Source organism: Lissotriton helveticus, chromosome 6 (genome assembly GCF_964261635.1).
Source record: "Lissotriton helveticus chromosome 6, aLisHel1.1, whole genome shotgun sequence".
Lineage (NCBI taxonomy): Eukaryota > Metazoa > Chordata > Amphibia > Caudata > Salamandridae > Lissotriton > Lissotriton helveticus.
This window is the reverse complement of record NC_136067.1, coordinates 250,914,403-250,938,777: the sequence shown is the minus strand read 5'-3', so window position 1 is coordinate 250,938,777 and position 24,375 is coordinate 250,914,403.

Below are 24,375 nucleotides of genomic sequence, written 5' to 3'. Positions count from 1 at the left end.
GTCTCAGTTTAGTAGTAGTAAAGTTAGGAGTCCTAACTGTACTCACTACTAGGCCAGGACAGAATGTCGATTATGCTAGAGTAGTTGGACTAATTTCGGTAATTCTCCATTTCTCTTTGATCCAGAGTTATCAATAATTATTTGTCTACTCCACCTTGCATAATTGAGAATAATGTGGGGGGAAATCAGATTACAAGAGCACATTTAGCTATCATTAGACCGCTTGTACTTACTATTTGTGTTATGTTGCATTTAGTGCTATTTCTTTGCACAAAATGTACCCTCAAGTCCATTTTGGATTGAAGGGTGCATTTTGGATTAAGAAAATTGAATTAAATGCAGAATTACTTTTCTCGCGTACTTCAAGCTTAATCTCGCAGAATTCTTAGGTAATTCTGTGAGATTACACAACACAGATTTAATCAGAATTACTTCCACCCCTACTTACCACCCCTGTGGAAAGCACTGATGCACTTGCCTACATAGCAATCTTGCAACACCATATTGGGTGTATGTTTATAAGGGTGATATCCTTTCTTTGATCCAATGTGGGTACACTTTCTGTGTCATGTGCGATAACCACTGAGAAGTGATTCTTGTTTAATTTATGTAATGTGGTGGATTTAGAAGTATGACAGGCAGGTCACAATTTATACTCCACTATATTGGTCCGTTTATGTTTATGCTTCCAGTAGGGATAGGTTGGAGGCAGAGATGGTCAGCAGATCATCTTGGATGGACTCAGCTATAATCATCCCTTACATGATTTTCATTTTGAGATTTCAAGCACATGGTCATAATATGTAGTTAGTTGTGATATGCAGTGGTGGCCTACATTAAAGTCCTCCAGTATTTGGTTATTCCTTGCTTGTTCAGGTGAAGATGGGTGGCTTGTATAGATGTGTAAAACTAGTTCAATTTGCATATGCGTAAGTATGGGAAATTTCAGGACAATTACACAAAATTCTGCTTTAATAAGGGCAATGCAACAATGCCATTTTGGACACATTGCTTGCTAGACAAACATAAATGTGGCAAACGACAGCCACACGAGCTCTGTTTACTCGCATTGTTCCTGTGTCCTTGTGCTAAATTCTTTCCACCAAAGTGGTGTAATTGCATAATGTCAGGAATTCGAAGTAAGAAGCTTACAATGAAATTAAGAAAATTTAGTGAGATTATGCCAGACTAATAGAAATTTCACTTGAGCCTAGCAGTTTGTTGCTGTGCACTGGTACAGGACAGGATGAGAAACATAACCTGTGGTGGTTCCCTCTTGCATGAGTATAAATGAGCAGAGGAAGAGAAGGTAATATTATTTCTACTAGTGAGACCCAGGAAGGTCATGTAGGAATTTACGTTACCACTTAATACCCAAACTCGACACAGATCAGTCATTTATGGACACAAAAAGTTGTAAGTGTGTTTGCGGACATGAGGACAGTGTGCTGGTCAGATTGTTGTATATCTGTGGATTATAGATTGCATTTGAGAAATGCTTATTTTTCAAGGTTCTATCTCATGGTTAGAGAATAGTGTAGTTATCTTGCAGCCATGTTTTCACCTTTCTTCTCAACTGTTAATGCTCCTGAATGCTTCAAATCATGGTGTATAGGTCCTGAAGCAAGCGGGTGGCCACTTTGTCATCTGTAAGTTTTAGGGCATCCCTTATGAATACGAGGGTGGTGCCTATACCCAGTCTGAATACAGATTGTTGGTCAGACATTGGATTTTTCCTCAGTAACTAAAGAAAACTGAGTGTTATCTCAAATATTTTACCTAGGTTTGGCCAATAGATATTGGTTTTCTGGTTCCAATGGGTTGAGTTTCTCCTTCTTGAGCAGTAGTCTGATGTGCAAGGTTTTTTAACTCAGGTGGGAAAGAACCACACTCCAAGTACTTGTTGAGTAAGCTTCAGGCAACCACCCCGGTGCAGGTTGTATAAAAGATATCTTTAAAGATGTTTAGAGGTGCTGAGTCTGAAGAGATCGCAACTGTCTGGCTGCCCTAAAAGTTTTGTGAACGTATTTGTTTTAGACAGTTTATGAGTCATGTATGGGGAGTGTAAGATATGTTATCATTAGGTAATTTTCTTTCTTTTCAATCTTTCAGATCAATTCCATGGAGATTTTGTCACAAAAAGTTTCCGATAGTGGGGTTTCTGCATTTTGGAACTCTGGATTGTGGAATTTTGGTAGCATCTGGTGAGGTACATTATATGGGTAGTCCTCTTCAATTATGTATACAGAGTAATTTGTATTGATATCGTTCAGATGGCAGTGTGAAGGCTCTGTTATACTGGCATAATCTAAAGTTGTCTTTTCTGTCCCTTGATGCCCTCCACTTGCATTGTAGAATGCTGAGTTGTATTTCCATTCTTTTTATGTTTTCATTAATCCATGTGGTTCTCTTCTTGTTGTTAACCATGTATATGGTCATTATCAGTGCCCGGTAGGCCTGTTCAGTAGAGAAGGCACTGTATGTCTTAAGGTCATACATTTATTTTGGTTCTTTTGTGCTGGGATTTGAGTGTTTTGAGGTCTATTTTGTCAAATGTTGGTATGTGCATTTACCGTTGGTGGGTCTAGTCATTTCTGAAGTGTTTTTATTGATGGATATGCTGACCATGAAGTTAACAACTTTGTGATGACTCAAGGTTATTGGGGTGTTGTGGTCATTGTGATATGTCCCAGGGGGACAGATATGACATTCAATGTGTGTCTAGTGCAATTAGCTGGCCCAAAACATTTTGTTGGAGACCTTATCGTTGGATGCGATTGCTGTGTTTTTGCTTTTCAGAATAGATGTTGAAGTCTCCTATAATGTAGAGGTTTGGGTGGTACAGAAAAGTCTTGGTCACTGTATCCAGTAAGACATCTTTAAAGTTTGCTTTGCTGGGTGGTGGTCTATTGATCAGGAACAAGGAACAAGCTAGAGCTGGTGACATCTTGCCAAAATGGATTTACCCTCACTGAAGTTTTTGATGAGTTATTTTTTGTGCTTTTCTATGGATAATTGCTAGGCCTACTATTTTACCAATATTCATATATTAAGGTGGGACAACTTTGTGGAATGAGGGAGTGGAGTCTTCCCTGAGCCATGTTTCTATGATGAATGTGAGGTCTTGCACATCGTATATGTTGAAGCAGATTTTGTTCGTTGACCGTGTATTAAAAAGATTATTATTTCTTTGCTCCCTCTGCTAGGCAAATTCTAGAAAGCTATATCAACAAACAGCTGGTGACGTTCTTAGAAGAGCACAAGATCTTAGACCCTCATAATTGGGTTTCAGAGTGTTTTACAGTGCAGATATCGCACTAGTGGCAATCACTGACACCATCAGACTATCACTAAATCCAGGTACCCCAGTTACGTTCGTACGACTGAATCTATCTGTGGCCTTTGATATGGTTTGTCTGATAGACACCGCCAGCCATGTTAGAGCTTTTCCACCGCGGTCGGAAGGCGACCGCGGCGGAAAAGCTGCGGACCGATTTTGAGACCCACCGCCATCCTAATTTGGCGGTGGGTCTTTTGTGCCTCCCCAGCGGTTTTCCCGCATCCTCCGGGCCGGCGGTGGCTTCCGCCGGCCCGGAGGATGTGGGAAAACCGCAATCCTAATCGGCCCCATGGTGGTGAAAATTTTTCGTCTAAAGATCAACCAAACCGTTTCCATGCAAGGCCACGTCAATACTACCTGTGGCACCTGCTTTGCCACAATGCAGTTTTTAAGGAAAGTTTTTCTGAAGCTCCAACCCAACTCTAGGAAGTCTATAGTCCAGGCACTAATCACCAGTTGGCTAGACTATGGGAATGCACTATTAGTGGCAGCAAATGTCAGTTTGTTGCCCAAACTGCAAGATGAGCAGACTACAGCTCCTCGGCCTATTTGAAAACTGCCCCCCTCGCTCTTCTGTCAATCATATTCTGAAAACCTTGCATTGACTTCCCATTTAAAAATGGACAATCTTTAAACTATGCTGCCTAACCCATAAGGCACTAAATAGGACCATTCCTGCGTATCTGTACTTCAGACTCCATCACTATTAGCTCACTAGCCTGATTAAGTATACAAAAAAAAACTTTTTAAGATTCCACATATTTGTACCTCCAGATATGGTGTTAGATAATTTTCTTATTTGGCCCCATTCCACTGGAACAAACTGCCCCCCTCATTCGTACCTGTTCCAAATTTGTGGCGTTCAAGAAGTTGTTAAAAAAATGGATATCCTGAAAAGTACACTCTGTCCTGAATAGCAAAGTGCAGAGTTACTCTCTTTGGAGTGAGTCGTGCACTATACCAAGTGCATGTTTTCTCAAAGCATATTGTGCTTGATAATATACCCTTTTAAGCCTCTAAATCTATTCTAGCTCCGATAGTTTAACTACTCAATATAAGACTGTACACAATAATATGAATCACTCACTATAAGTGTGGGTAATTCTGGATCGGTTATCTCTAACGCCAGAATTAGATTTTTCAGTTCAGCCAGCTGTGCTGTGCAAAAACCTAGCTACTGCGTAAATGTTTTTAGAGGTTGAAAAATGTCATCCTTCATTTGACCCTTTACCAAGTGGTGGAGTATTGCTGCTAAGGCTGGAATGGGAGTTATGACAATGATGTATTTCTCCAGAGCCAATGATCTTTCTTTCACTTCAGTTGCCTTTACTGCCATCAGAATTTTTTCTGTTGGTCCAAAACACATTTCTCCATTGGTACATAAGTGCGATTTATATGCAATTGGTACTGTGTCACCCTCATTGAAAGATACATATGTGTATTCCGTGGTCCCTGCAATTATAGGGATGGCCAAGTTTGTGGTGTTGACACTGGTGTGAGTAATTTTAAAGCTAACATGTCAGCTTATACTGAACGCAAGATCTTTGTATTCTCTGGTGTCTTATGTCTACCGGTATTACATGTTTAATGAATGAAATGAATGAAATGAATGAATAAAAAGACATTTATAGAGTGCATGGCTACCCGGGAGTGTCCCAGCGCTGAGGTCCAACACGGATGGAGAACGAAGCTCAAAGAAACAGCAGAGTCTTGAGATGTTTACGGAAGGTCAGGTGATTGGTGGTTGTGTGCAGGTAGAGTGGCAGGGAGTTCCAGAGCTTGGCGGCATTGTAGGAGAAAAGCCGTCCGCCGCTTCTGGCCTTCTTTATTCTGGGGACTTCAGCCAAGTGCAGTTCATCTGACCGAAGTTTTCTGTTTGCTCTGTATGGGTGGATCAATGTTGAATTGATGGAGGGGCCGGTCCCTGACAACGTTTGGTGCGCAATGCATAGAGTTTTAAATCTGATGCTTTCTTGCACTGGGAGCCAGTGGAGGGAGCGAATTGAGGGTTTTGCTGATTGTCTATTGGGTGCTCCTGTCAGGAGTCTGGCGGCGCTGTTATGGACTAGCTGGAGTTTGCAGATGACTGAGGCGGGAGCGCCCAGGTATAGTGCGTTCCCGTAATCCAGTCTGGAGAGTATGAGGGATTGTACCAGTACCTTTTTTGCTAGGGGAGTGAGAAGAGGGAGGATTTTGCGGACCATTTTGAGTAGGCCAAAGCAGGTCGCTGCTGTCTTCCTGGCCTGTGTCCTGAAATTGAATTCCTGATCCAGCCAGATGCCCAGGCTCTTGATCTCCGATTTTGGAGCCGGAGGGGGGGATCCATGCCCGTGGGCCACATTAGGCTGGGGTTAAAGCTAAGAGGATTGCCCAGTACCATGATCTCAGTTTTTCCGCCGTTCAATTTAAGCTGGGATGTATCCATTCACCTCGAGATGTTTTCTAGGCAGGTGTGCAGGTTGTTGGTTTTGGGGTCTGCCTAGTTGAGCGCGACCACCAATTGCGTGTCATCCGCATAGGTCACTATGCGGATATTAGAGGGGGCTTCTATGGCTTCTAGTGGGTCACAATATACGTTAAAAAGGGTTGGGCTAAGCGAGGACCCCTGGGGGACCCCGCTAGTAAGGGGGGTGGGTTTGGATAGTGTATTCTCCTCAAAGATCTGGAAGGTTCTTCCCTCTAAGAAGGAGCGCAGCCATTGAAGTACAGTGCCTGTGACTCCTATATTCCTCAAACGATAGATTAGGGGCATATGGTTCACCGTATCGAACGCTGCGCTTAGATCGAGGAGAATGATAGCTGTAGAGCCACCCGAATCTAGTATGTTTCTGCTTTCTTCCACTACTGCCAGCAGGGCCGTTTCGGTGCTCTGGCGAGGACGGAACCCAGTTTTGGAGGAGTGGAGCAGGTTGTGATTTTCAAGGAATTCAGAGAGGATTTGGTTGACATATTTTTCAGTGATTTTACTTATTTACTTATTTACTTATTTTACTTATTTACTTATCTCTCCGGTAGGAGAGATATTGGCCAGTAATTGCCTAGCTCTTCTGGGTCATGGTTCGGTTTTTTAAGTAAGGCGTTGACCATGGCCCTTTTCCAGCTATTGGGGACCTTTCCTGTAGCTAGTGATGTGTTGATCAGGTTGATCATGCTGTGGGCTAAGGTGGCCACTGCTTGTTTCATGATGTTGAGTGGTGCTGGGTCAGTTGGAGATCCGCTCTTGACCGAGGAGAGCAGAGTAAGCAGGGTTTCCGGAGACGGGGGGGGGGGGGGAGGCCTCTAAAGTGGGTACAGGATTTAAGAATCTTGCTAATTTATTGCACCTTTGGCCAGATGGATCAGGGACGGTGCGGGGGGGAGGGTGTTTTAAGTATTTTTTTAATGATAGTAAAGGTTTCTCTGGGTGAGTTGAGGGCGGTTAGGATCTTGTCCTCATAATAAGCGACTTGGGCTTTTTTAGTTTCTGCCTTATAAGTGCGGATGGCAGCTCTGTTTTCTGCTCTTTCGGTGGGAAGGAATTCTTTCCTCCTTAGCCTTTCTTTGATCTTGCATTGCTGTTTTAAACCCACAGGTTGAGGGAGAACCAAGGTGAATTGTGGGGCCCGCCAGACTTTTTTATTCTGGACTTTGGAAGGACTGAATCGAGTGATTGCTCTATCCAGTTTGAGAAGGCTTCGTTGGCTATTAAAGGACAGGGGTTGGGTCTGGGTTTGGTACTTTCAAGTTCTTGGATCCATTTTGTTAAGGGGAGTTTGTACCAGGGGCGGCCAATGGTCCATGTGGGTTGAGGGGGGTATGTTGCGTTGTGGAGACTAGGAGAGGGCGACCAAAAAGTGGTCTGACCATGGGAGGGTGGTGGGGTCAGATCCGTGTAGGTCCTCTAGACTTGAGAACACCGAGTCTAGGAGCTGACCTTTCGCATGGGTAGCGTGTGTGATTTTTTGGATCAGTTGGAGGGCTGAGATCATTAGCGTTGGTTGCTTGTGCATCGTCAAAGTGGAGATTAAAGTCTCCTAGGAGCGTGAAGTTAGGCGCTGAGCTGGCTAGGTTTGCTACGGCCTCCAATAGAGATTGGCTGAAGGATCCTATCGCTCCAGGTGGGCGATAGATGAGGATGCCTGAGAACGATAGGAAGGGTGAGAATTCGAAGATAAAGTTGGCATTTTCGCAATCTGCGATTGGGTTTCCGAGCAATCGGCAAGTGAATCGATCCTTGTGGATAATGGCTGTCCCACCCCCTTTGCCTGTAGTGCGGTCGACCCTCTGTACTACAAAGCCCTGAGGAAGTGCTTGGATGATGTTGGGGTCGGAGCAGGTGTTATGCCAAGTTTCAGTGATAAACAGCACATCAGGGTCTGAGTCTTTGAGAAGCATCCAGATCTTTGCTGTGTGTTTGGGGAGTGATTTTCAGTTCAATAGAAGAATTCTGATTTGTTGGAGGAGGATGGTAGAATCTGGCCTGTTGGGAGAGAATTTATGCTGGCAATGTGGACGGTGTTCCGGAAGGATGAAGTGGGTGCAAGAAGTTCCCAGGGGTAAACTGTCTGAGCTGGGTGTTGGAATAATGGTATTGATTGGGGATGAAGATGCAGAGTTTCTGGCCCCTGGGCCTGGTCCGGCGTGGACAGGCACAGACGGGCGCAAACGGGAGCAGACGGGCGCAGGCGGGCTTTTCTTTGGCACGCTTTCAGAGAGCCAGCGGCGCATCCGCTGCGCGGTCGCGTTATCACGCGTTTTTGTAGCGGGACAGGGAGACTCCTGGGTCCAGCAACTAGACTGCTGACCTGCCTCTCACGATGCAAAAGTGCGGAATGTGCCCCCTATGAGCCCCGGAGCATTGAACATAGCTCTGTCCCCACAACAACACAGTAAAACAGGTATTTTCTGCACACACAAATAAAATGATTTTTTAAATTTAAAGGTCAGAGATATTTATCAAATGGTTGACCAGGAGACTCATTCTACGTACTCGAGTGATCCGCCTCCGGTCCGAATTAGTGAGCAGATTCATGATAGAGGGACTAAAATGCCCTTCTGGTGTGGTCACCGTGGTCACAAGTCACTGAAGCACCTCTTCACTGAGAATAAGGAAGATAGATATGAGATGACGAAAAATAATGTTGAAGTGGCACTTTATTCGTTAAGTCATAGGTAGATCAGAAAATACATTTATCATTTCATTTAGCTGGTGCAAAAACCATTGAAACCCTGACTCCACTCCGTCAGGAATAAAACACAGGTTCACATTTATAATGCGCAAGAGCCTAGAAGGCAGGCTGGAGCAAGGATCTATTAAAAGGCACAATTGAAATCAGTTAGAGAATAAAAATACAGAACATATTCTAAAATGTTCTAGCACCTAGAGGACAAACCTTACTAGAGGAAACTAGCCATGCAAGATTTACCAATTTAAGAGACCTTAAATGCAACGAATTGGGTTTGGATGAAAAACACAGAGAACAATAAGAAAGATTAAAAAAGGCAAAAAAGATATCTAGATTGGGAGGTACCACCTGTTAATAGGCCTTGAAGTCCCAGATCAGATAAACGGCCGGCCGGAGAACCCAGGCTTGTGTTAGACACAGCAGGAGGGCTGTGATCTCTAAGTGGGGTATTGGACCTATTATACCTGTTCAATGCAGAACTATTAAACCGCATTGATGTATGATCTGGTCCAGGTGGTTGACCACACTTCCTAGGACACAGACGTGGTCAGGTGCCTTGGCGGGTGGTTGGCCATGCTTGACCGCAAAATATAAACAAAGAAGATTTGTAGCGTAGATATCTCTAAAAATATATATGAGACCGGAATTTTAAAAACAGGTGCTACCATTGCAAGATGCTTCGTGGTTTAATTTGAGCGAGCTTGGAACATTTCAAAATGAAAATTAAGCAATGGTCAAATATGTACCAACTGGTCTTGTGTATGTTCGTGCGCTAGTCTTGCAATTGTGGAAAGTTTCTGTTCTGTGGTTGCCCAAGCTACCTCGTCGTGTTCAGCACAAAAGAAATGCATGTTTAAGAACATCGGACGTAGTATATTTTACTATCAAAAAGGTGGTAACATGGGGCAGTGGGCTTTCTGGCTTGGACCCGTTATGGGGTGACAATAAGGATATGTGGCCTACCACTTATTGGTTGTTTATGATAAAAATGGTCAAAATAGCACATTTCCAGATTTTCATCTGGCAGGGCCTACATGGGACCTTCATTCTATATGGTCGAGCAAAAATGCTAGGTTGGGAATTTAGATATTAGACGTGAACCTCCAACATTCATCTTATGCTTAATCAGTCCCAGTCTTCAACCTTTGATATGGTCAAGTCAAAGGCAGTGCTAAACAAGATAGTTTCTAGAAAGAAATAGATAAAAATGTGACTGCACCTCATCAGGATTGCCCCAATGTTGTTCCCCCTCAGCATATTTTATGTGCTCTCACAAGTGCTACTTTTCAACTGTTTTGCCAAGGGTACCTATCTTGTCTCCGGTATACTTTTTCATCATGTTGGAAGCTTTCTATTCTTTTTTTGTTTTGTTACCCTTCTTGATGACAGTTCGGGCTCTGCTCAGTCTTTGGTTTACTAACACTTCAATGATGTACCTTCTCTACACATATTGAAGCTTAACGTGTCAGGATAGTCCATGACATACCCCTACAGTGTTAGAGGTCTCTGCATTGTATAATTACACTATATGTTGTGGATGAACTGTTGAAGACCTCCTATTTTTCCGGCTGGTACAAATTCCCAATTATGATGAAAACATTAAGAAAAATGATTGGAAAAATGTCAGGATTTCCCCAGTGAAGACTGAAGTCCCCAAGGAAAGTTTTACTGTCACAACAATTATTGATTAGGCATTGAGCTCCGTGCACACGTAGATAAAGGTACATTATCACCAGTATGGTGATGAATGATGTTTATTGTTATAGGGAGAGTCTGTTACGAGTTAGGATCTCGAGTCAAACACTGAAAGGAGTAAATTAATCAATAAGGGCCTGATTCACAGAACTAACTTAAGACAAAATCCCAAACTTACTACTTTTGGTATTCACAGAAGGCATTTAGTATTAGTAAAGTTAGGATTTTGTCTTAACTTTCTCTTAAGTCTGTCTTAAATCTGTCTTAAGTCTGTCCTAAGTTTGTCTTAAATTTGTCTTAAGTCTGTCTTAAATCTGTCTTAAGACTGTCTTAAGTCAAACTTAAGACCGTCTTAAGTCAAACTTAAGTCAAACTTAAGACAAAATTCTAACTTTACTACTACTAAATGCCTTCTGTGAATACCAAACGTAGTAAGTTTAGGATTTTGTCTTAAGTTAGTTCTGTGAATCGGGCCCAGAGTACTTTGCACTTAAGAGCTTTTGTTATAAGTAGGACAGCCCTTCTCCAAAGCCTACCTTGAAAATCACATCAAGTGATGAAGTACTCCAGAGGGTGCTGTAGGTCCATGGCATTGTAGGAAAAGTTATTGAACCGGTTTTCCATGAGTACTAATAAATCAAGATTGTAATGGATAATCGTGTCAGCGATCTCCAGTCTGCACTTCACTCCTGATCTAAAATTATATTTGTTGGTGTTATGTTTTCACAATTTTTTGTGAACTTGACCTGGACAGAACATTTATGGCCCTCACACAATTCAGGGTATGCACTGACCAACTTGAGTAGAGTGAATGATGAGTTGTGACACACATCACTCTCACCTAATTTGGACCTATACATTTATCCCACACTCCAGGTACATTTCTAAAGCCTTCATTCATGCTTGAGGTATTTGTGAGCTGTACATCCTTTAAAATATGTATAATCTACAGCATCATTTTTAAAGTTACTAACCAGATATCACAGTTGTTTGACATCTGCTTCATCTGCCCTCTCTTGCCTCATCCACAGTGCTTTTCATCTCCTTCGTGTGCAGTGATTCGGCCGCCGCTCTTCCACCCAAGCTTTTTCTGCACTATTGTTCACCCTCACTACTCTCCTAATGTAACCTCATAAATCCTCATATGCTTTGCATCATCAGCCCTCTCCTTTCATATTTCAGTAAATTGTACTACACCGCCCAGCTTTCTTTGTATTAACACCAAATTACTGTTTACGAAAAAATTATATCTTTCCAAACGAAAAAAGTAAGATTGCACTGTTTAAGAAAAAAGTTACCCTTTTCACATATATCTTTTAAAGAAATCTATATATATATATATACACACACACACACACACACACACACATATATATATATATGCAAAAAAAGAAGATGAAGCAGAGAACTCTGGGTAGTTCTCAAGTTTAGGTTGAAAACAGCTCCAGTATAGAGTACTTTCAACACCAGCGACACTCTAAATTTGCTCACCTCAAATGTCTGCTTTTCTATCAAAGTCTTTAGCCGTAGGATTTGCACAGTGCCATCCACGCCGAGATAGAAAGGGACAACATCTTTAAGCATAGGATTAGCACAGTGCAGTACCGAGCTGTAAAGTGGCCAAAGGCTTTTACCACTCCAGGCAATGTATTATAGCTTTAGATTGGTAAAATACCATCCAAGCCAACCTGAAATGAATGAAAGCAACCCCTGACACGTGTTTCACTCTCATTAGAGCTCTTCAGAGAGGTATAGCTTTGTCCAAAAACAAGGTAGCACCCAGTATAATATATATATATATTCCCTGGTGTAAAATAATGTACAGTTTTGTATACTGTGCGCTTTACAAAATACACCACATTTGCATTTTTTTTACATTGTATACAGATTCAATTGCAGAATTTTTTTTTAGTATTTATTCATTTCAGGAAATCTCGATTTTAAAATGTAAGCAAATGAACAAAGTTGTTTAATGTACAAGTACACTTTATAAATGTGGTTAATAAAAGTATCACATTTTTCTAATTACATCTGGACAACACCTTACATTAAGACAATTATTTGATATTCAATTATTCATTTCGGAAAATATGCATCACTATAACAACTACAAACCCATTTATTCAATCAGTGTATTTACACAATTAAATCACTCTTTCACAACACATTTTAAACACATTCACATATTAATCCACTTATAAAAATGTAACAATAACACACCTTAAAATACTATGGTAGTTGCTCATATCACACTTCTTAACTATTGAAAGCACACAATATACAACAACAAAACCAACAGCTCATCACTCACTTATTAATGGTGAGACCTATTGTCTTTGTCAGAGCTTGTGTTTACTCATCATCCAGATGAGAGGCAGCTCCTGCAGTGTTTCTCATTGTGACATGCACTCTTCTCCAGTACACCACAGGGACATTGTGAGCTGGCAGACACAGACTGCTGTCTTTGTGGGATATAACCAGCAAAGGCAGCTGTTAATTAGCTGTTCTGGTCTGATTGTTTTACTCCATATTAGAACATTGGAATGTTGGGAGCTCCATTGAAAACAATGGAGTGCTCCGGGCTTATAATGGCTGGTATAAGCCCGGAGCTCCAACATTCCAATGTTTCTTTGTCCACAGCTCTGGCTGTAAACAAAGGCTTCAGGGAGCCTGAGGGGATTCTGATCCACTCACGCTCCCATAAGGATTTGTTCTTTTTTGTTAGAACATTCTGCCCTCTAGTGGCAGAATATTCTAATAGCCTTATAGCCCTTCGTAGCCGGGCTATACCGGCTATTAAAGTCCCTCTTCCTTGTTAAAGGCCCTTGCCTTCGGCTCAGGCCTTTAACGCTGGAGAGGGCCTTTAATAGCCGGTATAGCCCTCTACGGCGGGCTACAAAGGCTATATTAAGGCTCTATGAGTTGATAAAGGCACTGAACCCTCATCATGAGCTCCTGCCAGAGGATAGGGCTTATAACGAGAGTTAGGACTGTAATGCGTTTAGAACATTCCACCGTCTGAAAATGTTCTAAACTTAAATAAGGAGAATCTGACACTGAACACTGAAAGACAAACATGGAATGTTAGAGCAGAAGGTTTATACTAGCCAGTACTGGACTCGAGCCATTCCATAATGGAGCTTCTAACATTCCAATGTTCTAAAGTGTGTTAATGCCCTTCACAATGATTGTGATGTCTCCAACATCCACCCTCTCGCCTACTCCTATCAAAAGTCAATAGTGTACTGCAGGAGTGTTTCAGCCGGGTACCTGCATCATAATATATGTGCTGAACTCCCTACAACCTTATTAAATACCCCACTATCAGCATTCCAATTGTTGGACGAAACATCTCAAATTGTCTGACACACCCAATTGATCTTTTTTTTATATTCAGGGATTACGTTTGCATTTACTAAACAGTATTATTCCTTGGATTTGAATTAAGGTTGGCTGAGCATTATTTCCATATGGGTTTCATTTCAGTGTCCATGATTTTGGAATAATGTGTCCATCAATTCCAGCAGAGTATAAGCAGTTTAAGACACCCATGGTTTCATGTGTTTCCGTACAGGTATGGGCGCCGTACGATGCTCCTGGTAACATCTGTATTCGCATTGCTGTCCGGGATGGCCGCTGCAGCATCTGTAAATTATCCAATGTTTGCAGTCTTCAGGTCTCTTCTGGGTTTATGGATTTCAGGATTTCCTATGATCACGACTGCATTAGGTAAGTAATGTGAGCAGAATGTTTTTTACCACCCATCAGCAGTGTCCCACATTCATGGATTATGACCTTTTGAGAACCATTGGTTGCTTGGTGCTAGGGGCTAATTTGGGGATAAATATGAGCTGAATGAAAAGTTCTTTTTCCAGCTCTTCATACTTCTCGCAAAGCACTTTTGATTCCTATACAATTCCTTCACCCTATTGCTCTTCCCTCATCTCTTCAGCCCTACTTTTGTCTTCCCTGTTCTTCAAATTTTCTTTTTACACTTGTTTCTCTCCATTAGCTCCCGCCTAGCCAGTATTCCTTTGTTCTACTCTTTGCAAGGGTTTAGACTATTTGCAAGCATTCCTCCCATCAACTTCTATTTGTTTGATATAAGCCCCTTAGTGGCGAAAAGTGGATCCACACTGCAGGATAGAAGGTATAGCTATTTATGAGGTGTAATGAGGCCCAAACTGATCTGGGGTTGCTTGTGCTCCCTTCTGAAGGGACCATCAACTGGTATTCTGGGATGGACCATTCCCATAAGAAGCAGGATTGGTACTAATCTTCACAAGGTGGGCCTCAGAGTGGAGTGGCACAGTGGGTGAAAAATGATCAGTTGAAAAGCTACCCAGAACAATTGACAGTAGTTAGACTATTTGCAAGCATTCCCCCATCCCCTGTTGTGTGTTTGATGCATTTTAAGGAACCCTACATGCCTAATCTTTAGCAGTAAGGTATTGCTGTTTTATCTGAACTTCATCTAACCAATAACTTGGCCGGTATCCAATGTAGGAGAGTCATGAATTGAATCTTTAGCGCCAAGACGCCCTCGGGCATATGTTCGCGCTCTATAAATCTCATAAATAAATAAATAAATAAATATGTTTCCAGTCTTAAGACTGTCTTTGAGGAGTGACTAAATCAGACCCTCCAGGATATAGCGGCATGGATTCGCAAATTTAGCGGTACAAATATGGAAATTTAGCAGCACAAATATGGAAATTGGGAAAAATGCAAAAAAATCAATTTTTTGAATTTTTTTTAGGTTGTGTTATATATCAAATTAAGCCTTTTGTTATGTGGATTCTCAAGCCGGAAAAAGTTTTTTTAAAAAAGGTACCCTCACTCATTTATATGCAACTTTCTCTGGAGGTGTTTTATAGAAGTGGTAAAACGCACAAATTTGGGAATTTATTTTTTGTAAAGTAAAACATTAGTTTGACTTGTTTTCACATTAGGCTGCATAAACAAAAGAAAAAAAACCTCTCTGTGTCATTCTCACTTTTTTATGGCACATTTTCTTATTACGCGTACGGTAAAAGCTGCATAGGTGTAACAAGTCTATTTCAATGAGGATTTTAAAAATAAAAATAAAACATGGTTTAAAATGTTTTTTCATCTATTTTACAATTGTAGCTTATTATAGACATGCTAAGGATTATTGTGATGCATTATGAGCACAATAGCATAAAAACTCACTTGATTATAAACAAAAATTGTTTAAATTGGGTGACCAGATGGCCGGAGATGTAAAATCGCCCAAGTTGGAGTCAATGTTACTTTTATGTACTTTCTCTACATCCTAGAGGCATGTAATTTGGCATCCTGCAGTGGGACATTCCATAGAATGTGTTGCATGTGCAAATGAAGCTCTATCTAGTATGGATCATGAATTATGGCACAAATAAGGGACATATTTGAAAATAATTTAGATTTTTTTATTGAAAACAAGCATTTAATCACTGAAAGATTCTCACCACTTCTAAGCATGGCACAAGCATGAAAATGGACACAGAACAGGGGCATAATGTTTGCTTTATGCTACACTTTCAATTATATTTCCAGGTTGTATGGTTTTAGAACTATGGGACAAAATGTAAGGCATACTTTTTGGAATATGTGACGTAATTGAAAAACATCATACATTCAACTTCACATTTAGACTACTTTACAATGTGCCACATACATGGTAATTCACATGGGTAAGTAGCATCACTGTTTTCAGGTCCCTGTAGCCACCATGACCCCATTATATAACTCTGGTGATATAAAAAGAGTGGGTAGGGGTCATTTCCAGGCTCTAGGTACATGTCTGACTCCTATTTGTGACATTTCGAGGTGTCTGGTGTCAAACTCATTTTTTCCATTATGGACCCAAGGACCCCATATTATACCTCAGATGACATACCAGGAGTGTCTAAGACCCTTTTCTGGCCTCCAGGGGCGACTTTTTGAAGTTTTTGTGTTTAAGGAGTCAAAGTCACTTCTTCCACCCAGCCCAAGGTGCTCAAAATCGGGTACGATCTCAGGTTTTTCCCTTGGCTGGAAGCTGGAAATAAAACTTTATATAAGACCAAAGGTATATAGATCACATGAAAGCATCAGATCCGACCTTTCTAACAAGTGTATTTATGTCTTGAACACTCAAACAGTGTCTCTGATATCCAGTCTGAGCTATTTGACAAATTAGCAAATCTTGTCAAAAATTTTTTTTTTACAATTTTTGCTAATTTTCAGTATCAACCCTCATAACTGTTTTCAGGTCCCTGTAGCCACCAGGACCTAATTATATATCTCAGGTGATATAACAAGAGAGGCTAGGGCTCATTTCCAGGCTCCAGGTTCATGTCTGACTCCTATTTGTGACATTTCGAGGTGTTTGGTGTCAAACTCATTTTTTCCATTGTAGGCCATAGAGCGCAGTCACATCACATTTCTAGTTCTGGACCCAAGGACCCCATAGTATACCTCAGATGATATGGAAGGAGTATCTAAGACCCATTTCAGGCCTCCAGGGATGACTTTTTGAAGTTTTGGGGTCTAAGGGGGTAAAGTCACTTCTTCCACCCAGCCTAGGTGCTCAAAATTGGGTACGATATCAGGTTTTTCCCTTGGTTGTAAGCTGAAAAAAAACTTCAGATAATAGCAAAGGTAAATAGATCAAATGAAAGCATAAGATCTGACCTTTCTAACAAGTGTATTTATATCTTGTGCACTCAAACGGTGTCTCTGATATCGAGCCCGAGGTATTTGACAAATTAGCAAAACTTGCTAAAAGTGCTCACTATTAGCCAGTTTTGCTAATTTTCAGTATCAACCCTCATGACTGTTTGTGGGTCCCCTTAGTCACCAGGACCCCATAATATATCTCAGGTGATGTAGCAAGAGTGGCTAGGGCTCATTTCCAGCCTCCAGGTACATGTCGGACTCCTATTTGTGACATTTCGAGGTGTGTGGTGTCAAACTCATTTTTTCCATTATAGGCCATAGAGCTCAGAGTCACATCACATTTCCAGTTCTGGACCCAAGGACCCCCTAGTATACCTCAGATGACATACCAGGAGTGTCTAAGACCCTTTTCTGCCCTCCAGGGGCGACTTGTTGAAGTTTTTGTGTTTAAGGGGGCAAAGTCACTTCTTCCACCCAGCCCAACGTGCTGAAAATCGTGTACAATCTCATGTTTTTCCCTTGGCTGGAAGCTGGAAAAAAAAATTCAGATAATACCAAAGGTAGACAGATCTAATGAAAGCATCAGATCTGGCCTTTCTAACAAGTGTATTTATGTCTTGAACACTCAAAAGGTGTCTCTGATATCCAGTCTGAGTTATTTGACAAATTAGCAAATCTTGTCAAAAAAACTTTTTTTGACAATTTTTGCTAATTTTCGGTATCGACTCTCTTGACAGTTTGTGGGTCCTTGTGGACATCAGGAACCCAAATTATACCTCAGGTGATATAGCAGCAATGTCTGAGACACAATTCTAGCATCCATCCACCTGTTTTAGTTATATTTGTCACACTTTAGTTGTTCAGGGTACAGAGTCACTTCTTCTGCAGAAGGCTATGGTGCTTCATGTGCTCCAAGAGGTCAAAAAAATATATAACACAAAATAATTTAAAAAGTGTATAGATGCAACTGCAGTGTTTGGAATGCTATAAATGTGCAATTGTAGTGTCCTGTGTACCTCCAAAATGAATTTCTAACACCTTTGAAGTGCACCTGGAGCAAAAAATGGCTATGTCCCAAGATGCATCAAAGTGAAAAAATGCACAAAAATTGTTTAAAATAAAAACAATTGAGTGTTACAGTGGCTTACTTGCATTATAAACACACAATGAATGAAATAGAGTGAAAAAATAAAAATAAAGTCAGGGGGACATGGTCACGTTTGTGTCCGATGTCGTGGAACTCAGAGCTGGGTAAAAGTTTAGCTTGAGTGCCCTCCCCATGGAGATCAAAAATTGTATTACATCAAAATCATTTAAAAACTATATAGGTGTAATTGCAGTGTCCTGAATGCTATGTAACTGCATTTACACTGTTCTGTGTGCCTCCAAAATGAATTTCTAACACTTTTAAAGTCTCCAAGAAGTGAAAAATGACTAAGTCAAAAGACATCATTGGTGCATCAAAGTGTTAAAAAATGCTCCAAAATGCATAAAAATCGGGAAAAAACAAGTGCTACAGTGGCCCAATAGCATGCTGAACACATAATGAATGACCCAGAATGAATATATTTACGAATTACTTGGAAAATGCTATTTTAAATTTCAGGGGGACAAGGTCACGGAAGTCATGGAACTCCGAGTGGGGTAAAAGTTCAAACTTTGCCCCCCTTATGGAGGTCAAAATGTTCAATTCATCAAAATCATTTAAAAACGATATAGGTGTGATTCGAGTGTCCTGAATGCTATATAGGTGCATTTGCACTGTTCTGTGTACCTCCAAAATGAATTTCTAACACCTTTGAAGTGCACCTGAAGCAAAAAATGGCTGTGTCCCAAGATGCATCAAAGTGTGAAAAAATGCACAAAAATTGTTTAAAATAAAAACAATTGAGTGTTACAGTGGCTTACTTGCATTATAAACACACAATGAATGAAACAGAGTGAACAAATAAAAATAAAGTCAGGGGGACATGGTCACTTTTTTGTCCGAAGTCGTGGAACTCAGAGCTGGGTAAAATATTTAGCTTGAGTGCCCTCCTCATGGAGGTCAAACATTTTATTGCATCAAAATCATTTAAAAACTATATAGGTGTAATTGCAGTGTCCTGAATGCTATATGACTGCATTTGCACTGTTCTGGGTATTTCCAAAATGAATTTCTAACACTTTTGAAGTCTCCATGAAGTGAAAAATGACCAAGTCCAAAAACTTCACTGGTGCATCAAAGTGTTCAAAAAAGGTCAAAATGTGGTTAAAATTAACAACACATAGTGCCGCAGTGGCCCAATAGCATGCTAAAGACATAATGAATGACACAGAATGAATAGTTTTACAAAATACTTTGAAAATTCGATTTTCAATTTCAGGGGGACAAGTTCATGGAAGTTATGAAACTCCGAGCTGGGTAAAAGTTCAGCTTAAGGGCCCTCCTCATGGAGGTCAAAAATTGTATTAAATCAAAATCATTTAAAAACTGTATAGGTGTAATTGCAGTGTCCTGAATGCTATGTAACTGCATTTGCACTGTTCTGTGTGCCTCCAAAATGAATTTCTAACACTTTTGAAGTCTCCATGAAGTGAAAAATGACTAAGTCCAAAGACATCATTGGTGCATCAAAGTGTTCAAAAATGCTCCAAAATGCATACAAATGGGAACAACAAGTGCTACAGTGGCCCAATAGCCTGCTAAACACATAATGAATGACCCAGAATGAATATATTTACAAATTACTTGGAAAATGCTATTTTAAATTTCAGGGGGACAAGGTCACGGAAGTCATGTAACTCCGAGTGGGGTAAAAGTTCAAACTTTGCCCCCCCATTTAAAAACGAATAGATGTGATTGGAGTGTCCTGAAACGCTATATAGGTGCATTTGCACTGTTCTGTGTACCTCCAAAATGACTTTCTAACACTTTTGAAGTTTCCATGAAGCAAAAAGTGACTAAGTCCAAAGACCATTTGGAGCATTAAAGTGTTCAAAAACGGTCAAAAATGCATAAAAATGAAAAAAACAAAGTGCTACAGTGGCCCAATAGCAAGCTAAACACACAATGAATGACACAGAAAGATAGTTTTACAAATTACTTGGAAAAATCCATTTTAAATATCAGGGGGACAAGGTCTCGAAAGTCATGGAACTCCGAGCGGTGTAAAAGTTCAACCTTTCCCCCTTACGGAGGTCAAAATTTTAAATTCATCAAAATAATTTAAAAACTATATAGGTGTGATTGCAGTGTCTTGGAGACATCCCACATGAATTGTAAACACATTAGGAGTATCTCTGATCATATTAATAATTACATTCCTAAAGCTCCACCAGTGCTTCAAAGTGGTCCGAAACGCTAAAAAATGATGGAAAATGAAAAAAATCATCATTTCCGAGGCTTTATAATATTCCTTAGATAATGTATATCTTCAATTAATTTTAAATCCCTTTATTAAAAAGTTTCTCTTTTGTGCTCCACTGGTGCAACGGCTCAAGTCTGAGAAGCTGCACCAGTGGAGCAAAAGCTACACTGGTGTAGTCGAAGCTACACTGGTGTAACAGAAGTCAAGCTACCAGTTTGACTCGCGCCCATGTCGAAAAAAAAAAACGTGCTCAATCATAATATTTCGACGCCCTCTTTCATATGCACCCCCCTTTGTGCGCAAAAAAATATTCCGCCACGCCCTTTTTCATAGAGCTACACCAGTGCAGCTTTTGGAAAAAAGAAAAAAAGATTCTGGGGCGCTAAAATAATTGAAAACATATGGACCCGAAGCCTAAGTGTACTGTGATCATAAAAAACTTTATCTGGTGAAAAAATCTCAAACGCTCACTTGTTTACACTAAAACTCAACATTTTTCACTATTTTTGGGGAAGAAAAAATGTTCGCAGGAGATTTTTACATTGTTCGATTTTTGAAAAAAAGGTGTTGTTGGAAGCCTTTTGGCTTTAGGCCACAGAAACAAAAGGAATTTTTGAAAAATATATTTCAGATATTTTTATAGCTGTTTCCGTTTTTAGACTTCACCTTTCGTTGCACCAGTGTAGCGGATGTTTAACATTGAGCTTGGGAAAAATGCAAAAAAATCAATCTTGTGAATTTTTTTTAGGTTGTGTTATATATCAAATTAAGCCTTTTGTTATGTGGATTCTCAAGCCGGAAAAAGTTTTTTTAAAAAAGGTACCCTCACTCATTTATATGCAACTTTCTCTGGAGGTGTTTTATAGAAGTGGTAAAACGCACAAATTTGGGAATTTATTTTTTGTAAAGTAAAACATTAGTTTGACTTGTTTTCACATTAGGCTGCATAAACAAAAGAAAAAAAACCTCTCTGTGTCATTCTCACTTTTTTATGGCACATTTTCTTATTACGCGTACATTAAAAGCTGCATAGGTGTAACAAGTCTATTTCAATGAGGATTTTAAAAATAAAAATAAAACATGGTTTAAAATGTTTTTTCATCTATTTTACAATTGTAGCTTATTATAGACATGCTAAGGATTATTGTGATGCATTATGAGCACAATAGCATAAAAACTCACTTGATTATAAACAAATTTTTTTTAAATTGGGTGACCAGATGGCCGGAGATGTAAAATCGCCCAAGTTGGAGTCAATGTTACTTTTATGTACTTTCTCTACATCCTAGAGGCATGTAATTTGGTATCCTGCAGTGGGACATTCCATAGAATGTGTTGCATGTGCAAATGAAGCTCTATCTAGTATGGATCATGAATTATGGCACAATATACGGGACATATTTGAAAATAATTGAGATTTTTTTATTGAAAACAAGCATTTAATCACTGAAAGATTCTCACCACTTCTAAGCATGGCACAAGCATGAAAATGGACACAGAACAGGGGCATAATGTTTGCTTTATGCTACACTTTCAATTATATTTCCAGGTTGTATGGTTTTAGAACTATGGGACAAAATGTAAGGCATACTTTTTGGAATATGTGACGTAATTGAAAAACATCATACATTCAACTTCACATTTAGACTACTTTACAATGTGCCACATACATGGTAATTCACATGGGTAAGTAGCATCACTGTTTTCAGGTCCCTGTAGCCACCATGACCCCATTATATAACTCTGGTGATATAAAAAGAGTGGGTAGGGGTCATTTCCAGGCTCTAGGTACATGTCTGACTCCTATTTGTGACATTTCGAGGTGTCTGGTGTCAAACTCATTTTTTCCATTATGGACCCAAGGACCCCATATTATACCTCAGATGACATACCAGGAGTGTCTAAGACCCTTTTCTGGCCTCCAGGGGCGACTTTTTGAAGTTTTTGTGTTTAAGGAGTCAAAGTCACTTCTTCCACCCAGCCCAAGGTGCTCAAAATCGGGTACGATCTCAGGTTTTTCCCTTGGCTGGAAGCTGGAAATAAAACTTTATATAAGACCAAAGGTATATAGATCACATGAAAGCATCAGATCCGACCTTTCTAACAAGTGTATTTATGTCTTGAACACTCAAACAGTGTCTCTGATATCCAGTCTGAGCTATTTGACAAATTAGCAAATCTTGTCAAAAAAATTTTTGGGACAATTTTTGCTAATTTTCAGTATCAACCCTCATAACTGTTTTCAGGTCCCTGTAGCCACCAGGACCTCATTATATATCTCAGGTGATATAACAAGAGAGGCTAGGGCTCATTTCCAGGCTCCAGGTTCATGTCTGACTCCTATTTGTGACATTTCGAGGTGTTTGGTGTCAAACTCATTTTTTCCATTGTAGGCCATAGAGCGCAGAGTCACATCACATTTCTAGTTCTGGACCCAAGGACCCCATAGTATACCTCAGATGATATGGAAGGAGTATCTAAGACCCATTTCAGGCCTCCAGGGATGACTTTTTGAAGTTTTGGGGTCTAAGGGGGCAAAGTCACTTCTTCCACCCAGCCTAGGTGCTCAAAATTGGGTACGATATCAGGTTTTTCCCTTGGTTGTAAGCTGAAAAAAAACTTCAGATAATAGCAAAGGTAAATAGATCAAATGAAAGCATAAGATCTGACCTTTCTAACAAGTGTATTTATATTTTGTGCTCTCAAACGGTGTCTCTGATATCCAGCCCGAGGTATTTGACAAATTAGCAAAACTTGCTAAAAGTGCTCACTATTAGCCAGTTTTGCTAATTTTCAGTATCAACCCTCATGACTGTTTGTGGGTCCCCTTAGCCACCAGGACCCCATAATATATCTCAGGTGATGTAGCAAGAGTGGCTAGGGCTCATTTCCAGCCTCCAGGTACATGTCGGACTCCTATTTGTGACATTTCGAGGTGTTTGGTGTCAAACTCATTTTTTCCATTATAGGCCATAGAGCTCAGAGTCACATCACATTTCCAGTTCTGGACCCAAGGACCCCTTAGTATACCTCAGATGACATACCAGGAGTGTCTAAGACCCTTTTCTGCCCTCCAGGGGCGACTTTTTGAAGTTTTTGTGTTTAAGGGGGCAAAGTCACTTCTTCCACCCAGCCCAACGTGCTCAAAATCGTGTACAATCTCATGTTTTTCCTGTGGCTGGAAGCTGGAAGAAAAATTTCAGATAATACCAAAGGTAGACAGATCTCATGAAAGCATCAGATCTGGCCTTTCTAACAAGTGTATTTATGTCTTGAACACTCAAAAGGTGTCTCTGATATCCAGTCTGAGTTATTTGACAAATTAGCAAATCTTGTCAAAAAAACTTTTTTGACAATTTTTGCTAATTTTCGGTATCGACTCTCTTGACAGTTTGTGGGTCCTTGTGGACATCAGGAACCCAAATTATACCTCGGGTGATATAGCAGCAATGTCTGAGACACAATTCTAGCATCCATCCACCTGTTTTAGTTATATTTGTCACATTTTAGTTGTTCAGGGTACAGAGTCACTTCTTCTGCAGAAGGCTATGGTGCTTCATGTGCTCCAAGAGGTCAAAAAAATATATAACACAAAATAATTAAAAAAGTGTATAGATGCAACTGCAGTGTTTGGAATGCTATAAATGTGCAATTGTAGTGTCCTGTGTACCTCCAAAATGAATTTCTAACACCTTTGAAGTGCACCTGGAGCAAAAAATGGCTATGTCCCAAGAGGCATCAAAGTGTGAAAAAATGCACAAAAATTGTTTAAAATAAAAACAATTGAGTGTTACAGTGGCTTACTTGCATTATAAACACACAATGAATGAAATAGAGTGAAAAAATAAAAATAAAGTCAGGGGGACATGGTCACGTTTGTGTCCGATGTCGTGGAACTCAGAGCTGGGTAAAAGTTTAGCTTGAGTGCCGTCCCCATGGAGATCAAAAATTGTATTGCATCAAAATCATTTAAAAACTATATAGGTGTAATTGCAGTGTCCTGAATGCTATGTAACTGTATTTGCACTGTTCTGTGTGCCTCCAAAATGAATTTCTAACACTTTTAAAGTCTCCATGAAGTGAAAAATGACTAAGTCCAAAGACATCATTGGTGCATCAAAGTGTTCAAAAATGCTCCAAAATGCATAAAAATCGGAAAAAA